Source organism: Ceratina calcarata, unplaced genomic scaffold, assembly GCF_001652005.2.
Source record: "Ceratina calcarata isolate Rehan_Ccalc_2016 unplaced genomic scaffold, ASM165200v1 scaffold168, whole genome shotgun sequence".
Lineage (NCBI taxonomy): Eukaryota > Metazoa > Arthropoda > Insecta > Hymenoptera > Apidae > Ceratina > Ceratina calcarata.
Window position 1 is genome coordinate 271,286 of NW_017138136.1, and position 14,751 is coordinate 286,036.

At 34.9% G+C, this 14,751-nt stretch overlaps 1 protein-coding gene and 1 long non-coding RNA gene across 4 annotated transcripts in view; one reads left to right on the forward strand and one right to left on the reverse strand.

The window, feature by feature from the left end:
* The window catches only part of unc-13 (protein unc13 homolog), a 176,140-nt gene that overhangs the window by 141,371 nt on the left and 20,018 nt on the right, over nucleotides 1–14,751 (reverse strand). The gene's annotated exons all lie outside the window — the stretch shown is intronic.
* On the forward strand, nucleotides 2,853–4,717 carry LOC113463831 (uncharacterized). Its single transcript, XR_003388659.1, has 3 exons — nucleotides 2,853–3,016; nucleotides 3,268–3,458; nucleotides 4,026–4,717. It is a non-coding gene; the product is annotated as an uncharacterized LOC113463831 (long non-coding RNA).

The window sequence follows — 14,751 nt, forward strand, 5'->3', positions numbered from 1 at the left end:
TCTTCTGTAAAGTAAAACAGCCTGTTTTTCTTACTTTAATCTATGCGCACGAGGAAGAATCGTAGAGTTACTACCGTTGGAATTTTTATACGTTCCTAATAAAATTTACTGAACGAATTTATTAACATTGAATTTAAAACTAAATTTCTGTGCCGATGAAAGGATTCGAGGATGGTTCCATTTGTACAAAAATAGATTATTCTTATTTTAATGAGGATGTACCACCACTAGATATTTAATGAGATTCAAGATGAATTTATATGATATTTGATGAAGAGCTTCATTGACCTCAGTTCGAGTCTCGAAATTAACGAAAGAAATTGTTACAAAGATCCCAAAAGGATTTATTTCACCTATATACATGTATGTATTTCTTAATCACTTTTGAACAATCAAACTTTGTTATAAAACGCTATACTTATACACTACGGATAGCCTGTATCTCTTCCCACGAAGTTCGTATTACATACTATCCCATGCAGTTTGATATACACGCGTCAATCAAAGAGATTTATTCTGATCGCGATATCTGTCAGTCAAGAAGTTCTTTCGATTGCACTCCAAGAATATAACCATATTTTGCTAGCTACTGTAAACAGCACAAGCCATTGAATAATTTGTGTAGGAAGTTTCTTCCTGAACTATTATATATTGTTTAACCTCGTGTCATATATTTTTAGATACAGAATCATATAAACATGTATAATTAATATCAACTCAATTACGAATGTTAACAAAATATTTTCTTTATTATGGTGATACGTTTACTTTTAATTCTTAAAAAAAATTAAAATCATCATAAACTAAATAGAGAAAAATCAACAACAGGTACTGAAGTCACTTAAGGAGCGGAAATGTTTCATTTAAATTGCTGGGAGCAGAATAATTTTACGCATGAATCCAACTTTCTTCTCGTAATGTAGTTGCTAATGACCGGCGCGGCGAAGCAAGAAAACAGAAGGTGACGTTTTGTTACGGGGTTCTTTCGTTGAAGGAAATCCGATGAAAAATCACACCGCTATTACAGTCACGACAGGGAGAAGTGACGGACTCGGTAGATGTGCAACGAGCGGAATAATAAAACTGACGCGATGACACCAGTCTCCTTTAATATCGCTCATCCTTTAACAATGACCCTCTCTATCCGATCCGTGACGTCGTTTCCATTTTTAATTCCCGTTGACGTAATCGTCTACAAGTTGAATCGATGCGTCTCGATTTTCCATCCGATTGCTCGTGTCAAGGCATAGGCATTAAGAATTTATTTTATTCGAAGAGCGATTAAATCGGGCCGATGATAGCAATACCGAGGGCAGCTAAAGGGTCGTTTGGAGGGAAGAATTGCGTCACTAGTTTTTATACTGAGAGAGCATCTAAAAATGGACGCTGAATTTAAGTTTCTGACATGCTTCAACTTTATACATATACAATATACAATCATAAGCTGTAAAAGGAATTCTTTGCTTTTGTATTAATTCTCTGAGTCATGAATTTTTACAGACACGTTTATGAAATACGAACACCACATATTTAAATTTTTGTGGTCCCTGATTACGACTCTCTCTTGTAATTAAAATGTATGTAGCCTAAATAACACAATATAATATATAACAGCTGATCAGACTGATAAAAATAGTTTTCTTATGTCATAAATTTCATTTAACCCTGTCACAACTGATCTGTATAAAAGTCAAAATCTCTGGGGGACGTTTGTCTAACAAAGACGATAGTTATGTATTATACTCGTCAACTTGAAGTTTGCACTGCATCATCAGCTGGCCAAGATTAAATTGGCATAACGAACAAGGTACCGTCAAGTTACTGCATAAAATGTTATTTCTGGAAACAAACCCGGTCGCGCAGGGGGTTTCATTTCATGAATTTTAAACGAAGTACCGTGGCGTTGATATTTACACAGGATAATTAACTTCTTGCTCTTGAATGAGAAGTTTTGATTCCTTTGCTACATCTCAAATTTTCAACTAAATAATCATGAAAAAAGTGGAATATGATAATCCGTTTTAGAATTACTACGCTGAGACTATTTCGTAAAAATAATGTGTATTACACTATAGATGATGAAAATCAGGTATGCCAATATTTCCATTTGGATTGTCGGTATTGATTCTGATTCATTCATTCACGCAAACAAACATTGTTCTATGCAAAATAACGGCAACCAATTTATTACTTATTATTGACGTCATAAAATAATTAGTTGAGATGTACATACGCAGCTGTGATGATTGGAATGTATGAATCTGCAGTTAACGGGTATGAATGTAAGTAAGCTAATGGGAGATAAACTTTGTTAAATGTCATGAAGTTCGACTCTAAATACTAATATTCTATAATCATAGTTAAATTGACCAATAAACCAGACATTTGTAGTGTTTACAGAATGCCAAATTCGTACATAATTTATGCTCAATACATCAATTCTTCTTAAAACTGTTTTCTACAGATTTTCGATAAGATTGAGATACGAGGAACAGGCTGGTCGCTTTAAAATCTTCATATTTCATTGGAAGTATTATTAAAATACACGCGAAAATGAAGTTGGCTTTATGGGCGTTTCTCGCAGTGTGTACATGCACATATGTATTTATATTTTAAGCATTCTATTCTCCAAAGAAATCTTCTGTACATACTATATGGAAGACTGAACATTTGACCTTCATAAAACTAATTTTCGTATTACCTTATTTCATTTCTATACGAATGTGGAATCTGATATTAGATTAACATTGTAACACAATTTTACGATGGAGATTTAGAAAATTTATGAACCACAAGTTCGTTGTTATCGTACAACTAGACGGTTATGCAAGTTTAAAACGAATACACGCTTTACCATTATTGCGCTTCATAGTTGTGCAACCGTTCGAGAACAGTAGTCGAACTTCTACAATTCCAAGATATTTGTTTGACAATAATTTGAGAATTACAGCCTAAGACTATAATTCAGGGTAAACTGAAGTTTCCATAACTTGGTACTGAGACACGTCACTAGCAGGTGATTTAACTTACGCAAGTCGATTTACTCCTTACAATTATGTATAGTCGTTCCTTTATGAATCTTAAACTCAATGAGAATACACACAATGGGCAGCATTAACAAAGTTATTCTGTGTCAAAATGTGTTCGAATATTAATACTGCTTGCTGTATGAATCAAAACCATTGGCAATGATATCCGTTTTTCTTTTGAAAATTAAAAAATAGAAAGTAACTAAGAAAGATACACTTCACATTCATATAACTATAGTTTTCAGGAAAGGAAGTTTACAAAAAGCTGTTGATTTGTATACTGGGATTGGCACGTAAATTAATTTATCTAATTACGTTCACATAATCTCTTTAAGCAAATTGTCGATGCTCAATTAGTTTCATTAATTTTATTGTGGTAAACAAACAGCGGACTCACGTTCAGTTTGAACTCGATTAAATTCGATTTGGGTACGTATACCGGCCTTTACAAATATTTTCATTGTAACAAGAGAAAGTGTTAGTGAAAGAACATGCAGCATAAAATGAACCGTTCAGTGCACACATCGATTAACTCCACTTTTTGAAAAATCTTAAATTTATGTGTCAAAGCACTTGGTATAGTCATAACTTGTGCTTTGACATATAAATTTAAAATTTTTCAAAAAGTGAAGTTAATCGATGTGTGCACTGAACGGCTCAAATTATCTCGCCAGTCAATATATGTATTTTTCAATAGTATATACAAATATGAACAATGTTCCAAGAGACGTAATTTTAAATTTATAGCATTATTAAAGAAAATGATTATAGCATGTACTAAACTTAATATCGATACCTTTGTTTTTCGAGAAGCAATAAATTTTATCTTGATAGTTGGAACGATATTTCTTTCTTCAATATAATGTTTCATACCATTTTAGTTCATTTGTTCTATGAAAACTGATGAATCTTATCTCCGTTTGACTACCTCCTTCTTTATTTTCGAGCCTCATACTTTCTTATATCGTCTATTTACGCTCGATTTTTATTTTGCAGTGAAATGATGTTTCATGTCGACATTAAATGTCTCGTGTTTCATATGAAGATGTTATCAGGTTCTATAAACATTCCTCTTGAAAATTGAATGGACTATGATATTATGCAAATGCAACGAGGGAACAAACTCCTTATAAAACTTATATTTCATTTAATCGTTAAAAATGTCCGTCTAACTTAAATTTAACTATACTCATTTTCAGACAGTATTCCATTTTGCTATACAACAGAGAATAAATAACGTCTTTCCAAACTAATAACGACATGTGTTGAACAATCCCAGCTTTGCCTCTTAACTTCTTTCTCGGGTCTCACTTGAATTCGGAAATTACAAGTACCTCCACGTAGATCTCCGCGCGTGACCGGATTATCAGGTTTTAAATCCGTCCCACGTAACAGTAGCACAGAGAGAGATAGCAGGAGGACATTTTTTCCGGAGTCGGTGCTTTTAATTATTGAATTGGACACATTCTAACGATTGGAATTGGAACGTCGAAGTAAAATACGCCACGCCAATTATCGACAGTCGAGTTGACTGAATAATGCATAAAGGTGACAGCCGTATCGATCCCTGATTCTACTTATAGTTTGATTGTTGCTATATTTCATCCTCCAACTGTTACAAATGAATTCTCATTCGCTTTGAAACGAACGTGTCACGATGATAAAGTAAATAAGCATACGCGTACACATTTGCACTTCTTCAAAAAACATCGAATTCTGCAGGGTGTTCGATTCAGTTTTCGTCCAAGTATCATGATGAATTATATTAGTTCCTCAAATTTTGTAAGCGAAAGAATAAAATCTTTCACTATTAAATATTGCTTTCGTATCTTTCTTTCAAATATTCAAGTGCCATACAGACATTATTTCCAAGTGCAATAAAGGTAACATTGCCACAAAATCATGAAGACGCAGCAGATATTCAAACATGTTTCTTCTGAATATTAGCAAATTTTATTCTACATGATTTTCTTGTTTTTCCATAAAGAGTCGCATGGCCTGCTTTTACATGTCATTCGACCGAACCTTGTACAAATGTAATTTATTAGGCCGCGAAGACATCGAAGCACAGGAAGATCGATGAGGTTCTCCAACGAAATTGGATATTTTTTCGTTGGTATAGACAAGTCGACTCTGTGATACCATTCATCTTAAGACGGGACGCACCGTCGTGAAAAAACAGACTCGTTAATCGATTACTTCTAATAGTATGTTTCTTCCGAAAAGCTGGTTTCAATATAAGTTTTACCCTTCAACCCTTTTTCTCAGTGTGATATATTATATTACTTTTCTATATTTTTACTACTCCAAGTGATTATATACGATCTAATACCATCATAAACACCGTAATGTAAAAATATTGTCATTAGTCTATGTCAGGAACAGCATTATAATATTTAATATTGTAAATACTAATTTTGAGACTACAACTTTATATAATAATAATTTTAATGCAAAGTACATAAAAATTGGAATGCTTTTAGATGTCATTACTTATAAGAGATAGTACTTGTGAGTTTCGAACAAACATGATAGGAAACAGTAAAATAAAAGTATCCAGCAGTTACCATTTCTTCGAAAACAAAACTCGTACAACAAAGCACTTCATTTCAGTTCTATCGTGCCCATTACGCATTACGGTATTTCTCCCATGAAAACATTTTCGCGTCCTTTGTGAGCGCTTCAAAGTTCCAATACAAGAAAAAAAGAAAAACATCGACAATGCGCAACATAACTAAACTTAATATCGATACCTTTGTTTTTCGAGAAGCAATAAATTTTATCTTGATAGTTGGAACGATATTTCTTTCTTCAATATAATGTTTCATACCATTTTAGTTCATTTGTTCTATGAAAACTGATGAATCTTATCTCCGTTTGACTACCTCCTTCTTTATTTTCGAGCCTCATACTTTCTTATATCGTCTATTTACGCTCGATTTTTATTTTGCAGTGAAATGATGTTTCATGTCGACATTAAATGTCTCGTGTTTCATATGAAGATGTTATCAGGTTCTATAAACATTCCTCTTGAAAATTGAATGGACTATGATATTATGCAAATGCAACGAGGGAACAAACTCCTTATAAAACTTATATTTCATTTAATCGTTAAAAATGTCCGTCTAACTTAAATTTAACTATACTCATTTTCAGACAGTATTCCATTTTGCTATACAACAGAGAATAAATAACGTCTTTCCAAACTAATAACGACATGTGTTGAACAATCCCAGCTTTGCCTCTTAACTTCTTTCTCGGGTCTCACTTGAATTCGGAAATTACAAGTACCTCCACGTAGATCTCCGCGCGTGACCGGATTATCAGGTTTTAAATCCGTCCCACGTAACAGTAGCACAGAGAGAGATAGCAGGAGGACATTTTTTCCGGAGTCGGTGCTTTTAATTATTGAATTGGACACATTCTAACGATTGGAATTGGAACGTCGAAGTAAAATACGCCACGCCAATTATCGACAGTCGAGTTGACTGAATAATGCATAAAGGTGACAGCCGTATCGATCCCTGATTCTACTTATAGTTTGATTGTTGCTATATTTCATCCTCCAACTGTTACAAATGAATTCTCATTCGCTTTGAAACGAACGTGTCACGATGATAAAGTAAATAAGCATACGCGTACACATTTGCACTTCTTCAAAAAACATCGAATTCTGCAGGGTGTTCGATTCAGTTTTCGTCCAAGTATCATGATGAATTATATTAGTTCCTCAAATTTTGTAAGCGAAAGAATAAAATCTTTCACTATTAAATATTGCTTTCGTATCTTTCTTTCAAATATTCAAGTGCCATACAGACATTATTTCCAAGTGCAATAAAGGTAACATTGCCACAAAATCATGAAGACGCAGCAGATATTCAAACATGTTTCTTCTGAATATTAGCAAATTTTATTCTACATGATTTTCTTGTTTTTCCATAAAGAGTCGCATGGCCTGCTTTTACATGTCATTCGACCGAACCTTGTACAAATGTAATTTATTAGGCCGCGAAGACATCGAAGCACAGGAAGATCGATGAGGTTCTCCAACGAAATTGGATATTTTTTCGTTGGTATAGACAAGTCGACTCTGTGATACCATTCATCTTAAGACGGGACGCACCGTCGTGAAAAAACAGACTCGTTAATCGATTACTTCTAATAGTATGTTTCTTCCGAAAAGCTGGTTTCAATATAAGTTTTACCCTTCAACCCTTTTTCTCAGTGTGATATATTATATTACTTTTCTATATTTTTACTACTCCAAGTGATTATATACGATCTAATACCATCATAAACACCGTAATGTAAAAATATTGTCATTAGTCTATGTCAGGAACAGCATTATAATATTTAATATTGTAAATACTAATTTTGAGACTACAACTTTATATAATAATAATTTTAATGCAAAGTACATAAAAATTGGAATGCTTTTAGATGTCATTACTTATAAGAGATAGTACTTGTGAGTTTCGAACAAACATGATAGGAAACAGTAAAATAAAAGTATCCAGCAGTTACCATTTCTTCGAAAACAAAACTCGTACAACAAAGCACTTCATTTCAGTTCTATCGTGCCCATTACGCATTACGGTATTTCTCCCATGAAAACATTTTCGCGTCCTTTGTGAGCGCTTCAAAGTTCCAATACAAGAAAAAAAGAAAAACATCGACAATGCGCAACATGCAGTCGCGTGTACGAGCTTCCCCCATTTTCCTCGGTGACACAAAGATACGTGAAGCTGTTTGCGAAATGCAAACGATTCTTCACAGTTGGAAACGGGGATAAAACCGCCCTTATTTATTAAAGCACAATCAGGCGTGCATCGCGGATCCGCGTTTCAATTCAGTTCGATGTTGCGCAAAATCGATTTCTATTCAGTGAAATCCCGTAGATAATCAATATGGATCAACCGGGCGGATTCAATCTCGATTTTATCGTTATAATTGGTCATCGCGGGCATTGCCATTAGTCAGTTCAGTAACTCGTCCAGAAATTCTAATAAACTCGAGTAATTTTGTTGACATCGACTGAGCTAATCAACTAGTTAACACGTAAAATACATATGAACTCCGTAACGGAACGTGTTACACCATCTGTCAAAGAGCAGTATTGATACGTTAAACGAATTTCCACCGATAGTTGACCTTTACGTTCGATTTCATTGCGAATAAAGTGAATATTCCAATTTCTGCTGACGTTACAATCTCTGTCCACTGACGTATTTTATGTTATCTTAAAATTATACAAAAATGGCCAATGAGTAGAAATTGGAACATCTGCAATGTCCGATGTGGTTTACCGTAACTATTAACAATTATGGCAATAATTATGATTTGATGATAATTATAATTACAAAGTAGACGTAAATATATGAAATGTTATAAGAAAATAAACGAACGACTAATTATAATTCCAGGTGAAATGAAAATTATTAAAATAAGTACACATATTGTCGTATCAATCATACAGGTGTCCCAAATCACATGTACACCGCTTCTAAAGTCTGGAAAATTTTCATTTACAAGAAAAGATTCAATTTTCCAGATTATATACGGGTGGTCTGGGACACCCTGTATATACAGTGAATACACACGTTTGAAAAGTCAATAAACTAAATTGATTATGAATAGTTCAGAACATCTTTTAAAGTATTTAATAAATGTCTCGCTCTATTTTCAACCTCTAAATCCAATTTACACACTCAATACTCCTTCAATCTCAATAAAAATTAACAGAGGGTGGTTAGATAAATCCAAGTGGACCCCAAAGTTACGCGATGAAACATCTTTTTTGATCTCCGGCGAAATCTTTTTGAAAAAATGGACGACGATCGTCCTTTCACAATCCCCTACGGCGATTCTCTTTTCCCCGAACTAGGAAGAAGCATGAGAAATTTTCGCTCCGACGTCGAATAACACCACGGTACATACGATTTATCATGGAAGGGGTGAGAAGGGGGATGAAGTCGTCTAGCTACCCTCCGTGTACCATAGATCACGGATGTAGGAAGATTACAGTCCTACGTAATCTTCTAGGTGGCCTGTACAATTTCCTAGGACGACAGATAACAGAATCCTGGTAACGGTTTACATAACGGCTACTTGTAAATCAGAAAAAATGTAATCTCAATGTTTTCTGTCTCCTCTACGAGTGAAAACTGATAGTTTTTTAATCAAATAATGGTCTACAAAGATTCAGATCGTTTTCTCCTCAGAGTTCTGCATAGACCAGGCCACCGAGCCGAGCCCTCGGGCTTTGCGATAATACGAACATGATACTTCTCTGTCTGTGGCCTTGAGAACTGCGGCCGGCCCGTCACTCTGTTTCTCCTACATAAAAATGACCAAAAAGTTCTCCTTGTAGTATCGAACCATGTTTTTAAATTCAATTATATGTACGTAATATTAATATAAAATAGAAATAACGCAAAACTCGTTCTACTGTTCATACATCTAAATCAGCTTACCGTGAATATCTTGACCAATATTGTTTGTTATTCACATGATTATTTGTGTCACTGCAGTGAAATTACTTAAAAAAGAATCGATTCTCCGCACAAGCATATATTCTGATCGTTAACATTGTATGCTAGGATTGCCTATACGACGGAACGCACTTGACGACCCAAAAAAAAGAGGACTGGGAAAATGCCATCGTTCAAAAACGAGAAATGGCGCGTCAGGAAAAACGCGAACTTGGATGACGATAGTGACATGCAAAGAATGCAATATTGACGGGGAATCGATAATTCCATGTCCGTCGTCGCGCGAAATTGGATCTTCTTGAGTTTTTAAACGTGACACTTCTAATTTTATTTGACGACATTCTCCGCTCTTTTTTGTTGCTTTTGCACAATAATAGAATGGGACTGTTTAAACTTTCACAAGTGTTTTCTTTGATTTTTTTTAGAGTTGAAAATAAAAATTGTATGGATTGAATTAGGATTGCCCGGATATAAACGACCTGGTGTATCTGTGGAAGGTTAAATATCTTGAGGGCGAGATTGCTCGTAAATGAAAATTGTGTTTCACCAAGAATTTATGGAAAATCGAATAATAACGAGAATTCTCGTCGACCTACCTACTTTGAATAACGAGTTTAACTTTGTACAGCTTGTTACAAATTGTACGACAATTTATAATTGAAATAAGGTAATACCACTTGGTATAATTTAAATCATCATGAAAATTGATTACATTCTAATTAATTACGTGAATAAGAAGAAAATTATTTTGTAATATCGTATTTTAGAAGCATTTTGAAATATAGTTACTACTTTTTGTAGTTTTTTCAATTGGGCTAATTAAAAGTTTCATAAATTAGCAATGTATTTAAGCAGATCAAGTAGTGGTAGATGCATCATTCTCATCACTTACTAAAATTCTCATTTCAAGTTTTTATGGCCGGAGGATCTTCACTTTCAGAAATTCTCTCTCTTAAATGAACATGTACATCACATTAACGCCCGCAAGCTAAAATCCTTATTCGTTAAACATCCCTTTCATAGTTCCTCTTGCATTAATTGCGGAACGCTTTTCTAAAGTAATTATATCTGCAGGCAATACAAGCTGCAAGTTGTATCTTCTAAAAATAATAATGTAGTACATCCAATTTAATAATCTTCACGTTGAACGAATTTGCAAACTCTATAAACATCTATAATAAAAGTTTTTGTATAGTCGTGTAATAAAAATTGTAATATCCATGTGAATATCGACTATGTTTCGAAATCTCACTCATATCAGGAAACACACACGATCCATCCTATACGAAGACGTTCATTATTTAGTCATAAAATCAATAAGACACGAGAAACGTAGTCTAGTTTTCGTATGATCACGATTAAAATAATATCCGTACGAAAGATCCCCGGACATTCGGAGATCCAGATTCATACGGATATCTATTCAATAATTCACGCGGCATTATCGATAGTCGTTGAGAATATAGCGAGTACCGTTTTCACAAGAGGTTGAAATTCTTGTCCTATCTAAAAATACGATAAAACTTGGCGTATTCGCGATGCAATCCATCTTTCGGTCACGATACGTCGAACAAAGTGTCGAGAGGGCGAAGTGGACGTATCAGGTCAAATACGATTTCCAGTGAACACGGCATATGCTTGGTTCTTCTTCACCTTTCACGGAACATCCAGCCGACGATAAGGCTCTCGATACGTTGCTATAATACATGTGAAGTGCGAAACGATGCCGCAAGATTTTTATATGTATAAGGAACGTAGGGGAATATTGAATGATAACGGCAATGGTGTACTGCATACAAACGAGCTTCAATATTCCATTAAACGATTGCAAAGCTTGCTTGAAGCCAACTTTATACAAGAATTTAAGCTTAAGAGTCAATTCAATAATTACACATACATATGAGTCTATGCGACACGCATGAGATAAATTGAATTAGAGAAATGAAAGCCAATATTTTATCAAAGGATCTGGTTCCGTGCATAAACACTCCACAGCAAATTTAAATTTAGTAAATCTGCTTTTTAGTTGATTCATATACTCATAGTTCAGTCCAATGGAACTGCATAGAACGAGAGTTGGCAAGCAATTGAATTCTCTTCATTGACGTTTCGTTACGTGGACCGAACTCTGATCGATCACGTTAATGCAATTTTATGGATTTTATCCTCATAGAGTGATTTTACGGACAGAACCTCACTTCTTGTTTGTTATTCGTCGAATAGTGAAGGGAAACGTACAATCCGTTAGTCAACTCCGTCTTACATAGCTCCAAATATTGTTTATACTTTCTGTCATAATTACTTGTTGATTTTAGAATACATTATAAGCAAAACATGATTTTACAATTTCTTAAAGTCTCATTTTTTTATGTATAAAGTAAACGATATCCAAATGAAATATTTATTTTTACTCGTATTGTCGTTCCAGAAGTTTTTTACATAATTATTAGCGCAATGATCTTAACAAAAAGTATATAGTTCCATTTAAAAATTAAAACTTAATTTTCATATCTCTTAAAATAATAATGTAAAAAGAATTTGTTCACATTAAAATATTTCCTCCCTCGAATTACCTAATAATCATCCACCAAGTTTCGGTATCCTCTATGGTTACTAAGTAATCGGATTATATCACTTCAGCGTGGACATCCTATGTGCATATTCATCGCTTCACGAAACGTCAGCGACTGCTTTATTACCTACCTAGCCGGAGAATTACACAGGAATAGGGGAAAGTGTGGAAGAAGAGATTGAAAAAGCGTCATTCTTCTCCTTGATAGTGGAAAGTAAAATGAGAAGAAGAGAGAGAAAGAAGTATAATTTGAATTCCAACGGCTCAGTGTTCAGACGCCGGAGTTGATAATGGATTATCCACGTCCTCCTTTACCCTAGCTTCCTCTTTCTTTGAGATTAATCTTCGTTTAATACCGATGTCGACTTCATGAATCAGCACCGTGCCATGAAACTTCCCACCTCCTAGTTGCGTCGCTTCCTCGTTGCGACTTTCTTTCATGAAGATGCCAAAAAGCGTCGTTGCTTCTCACAGAAAAGCTTTCCATCGCTTCAGACTCTCTGTGTCCATTTTCAATGAGAATGCCAGGCTCGAGTCTGGAAATCAATCACTCGACCATGCATCGCACGACTTCCAGTTTCTGTACGTAGTAGTAGGTAGGTATAATACATATGTAAGTACATAGATGTGACCTAACCTTCAGGGGACAGAACAAGTTCAATGTTCAAGTCCACATGCTTGAAATCAGACAGGATTGTATGCGAATGAGAAATTGACTGCTTTACTAATGCTATTGTAAAATAATATTTTAAATGGATTTCCTTTCTTATTCTAAACATTTTTCGTTTCTTACGATTAGTCTCTTCTACAAACAATTGTCTAAGAGAACGAAAAAAGCTAAAGTAAGGAATACTCGTAAAATAACAGTATGAACTTGGACAACGTGCAAAGCACTTGAGGGTGTGATAAAGTAGATCCTTCCCCTCGAAGCTATGCCTTGGGCCTAAGGCTTGACCGTTTTTCACGACGTATCGACTGACCATTTCTTTCCGAGCCATTTCGTCGTCTCTTTACGCCTTCTTCAGTCGTGTTGCTTTTGCGTGTTCGAGTTTAGCGTTATTGATTTTGTCCATTTAATCTTTAACCGCCCCTTTCTTACAATTGTAAAATGAATTTTGGATTACTATTTTTCCAATTGGATTATGAAATGCTATTATCGGTATTATGTGATAGATGAATCTCAACTCATCTATTCAATTGGAAGATCAGTATTAGATTCCTTAGCTTCAGAAATTTTAAATTATAACAGTACTATTAGTCAAGTATTAGTCAGCTAAATATGGGATACGATTAGGGAGATTAGTATAGGCCAGCAACACTCGAAGCGTTGATAGAGAAAGAGAAAAAGGAAATCGTGCAGTTATGTACGTTTACTTGAAGGTGTGTACTAGCGACAGAATAGGCGACGATGATATCATTTAAAGTGATATCGAACGCACTGAGAAACTCCCTCATGAATGTAACATTGTAATGTCGTGACTAAGTATCGATACGGACGAGTTTCTCATGTCAGAGGTTTCGAATGAAGTATAATATTATTTACTTTTAAGTACGATATTTATTCCGGATTCATACATATTGAATACTCTTATTTATGATCTCCCTATTCACTTTGACAACAATTCCTCACGGATTACGTTGCACAATATTTCGAAGTGCAAAGTTCGTAATATCAAATGATGCATCCATTTTCAAGTTATAGCGTTAGAGTCTCAAAACCCACAGACATTAAACACCAATTATATTCCCCAACTAATTTGTCTGCATTTAACATTACTTCACAGAAACAGCAACTTTCAACCGCAACTCCGACAAAGAAATTCAAAAGAGTGTAGTTAAGGTCATTCATTATCTATATATTATCTAATAAGACTAATGTAAATTCCAAAAATAGATTCAATTTTTAACGATGTTAATGAAAGGAAAACTGTTACAGAGTGCGAAAATTGACACAAAAGCTATGTGCAAAAACGAGACCTAGATTTCGATAAAGTGCAAATAACTGGTGAAGAGATGAGAGAGGTGAGCAGACTATAGACGCTAGAAAGAGAATATATTAGAGGTAACGAGAGAGGAAGAGGAGTAAAGTGGTAAACCTGTACGGAGTGAGAGAGAAAGGAAGAGATAATGCGATCCGCAGAAGCATAACGGTTGTATAGTACGGTCGCACCGCGCGACAAGCTCCTTTTGATCTCCTGAAATATCCCCGTGCCATTGTCTGAGGTAAAAACAACAAACAGGGATAGACCGGATAGAAAGGGTATGTTCGCGTATAAAGCGGGCAAAAATCGAGACGAAAAAGGGTCGTGGCTCTCCTTTTTGTCGAACCAGTCACGGCTAGTATCGTGGCTTACTAACGGCGAAAACAGACAGCCGCCAAGCCGGACGCATTGTGCTGCGACTAAAATCGTCGCAACGCTTTTTAATTTCGTTTCGCGTGGCTACGATTGCGAGAATGAGGATTAACTGGGGAAAGCGAAAGTGGTTAAAAAAGAGCGACAGAATAAAGTGCAAGCACAGAAATTTGAATATGAATTGCAAGACTTTAGTCGCTAAAGTAATCAAGTTTTTCAATTAATAATTCATAAGAACCAATAATTATAACAACGTTTCTTGTTTGATTTTAGAAATAATAATCAAAAGGGAATAAATTGTCAGT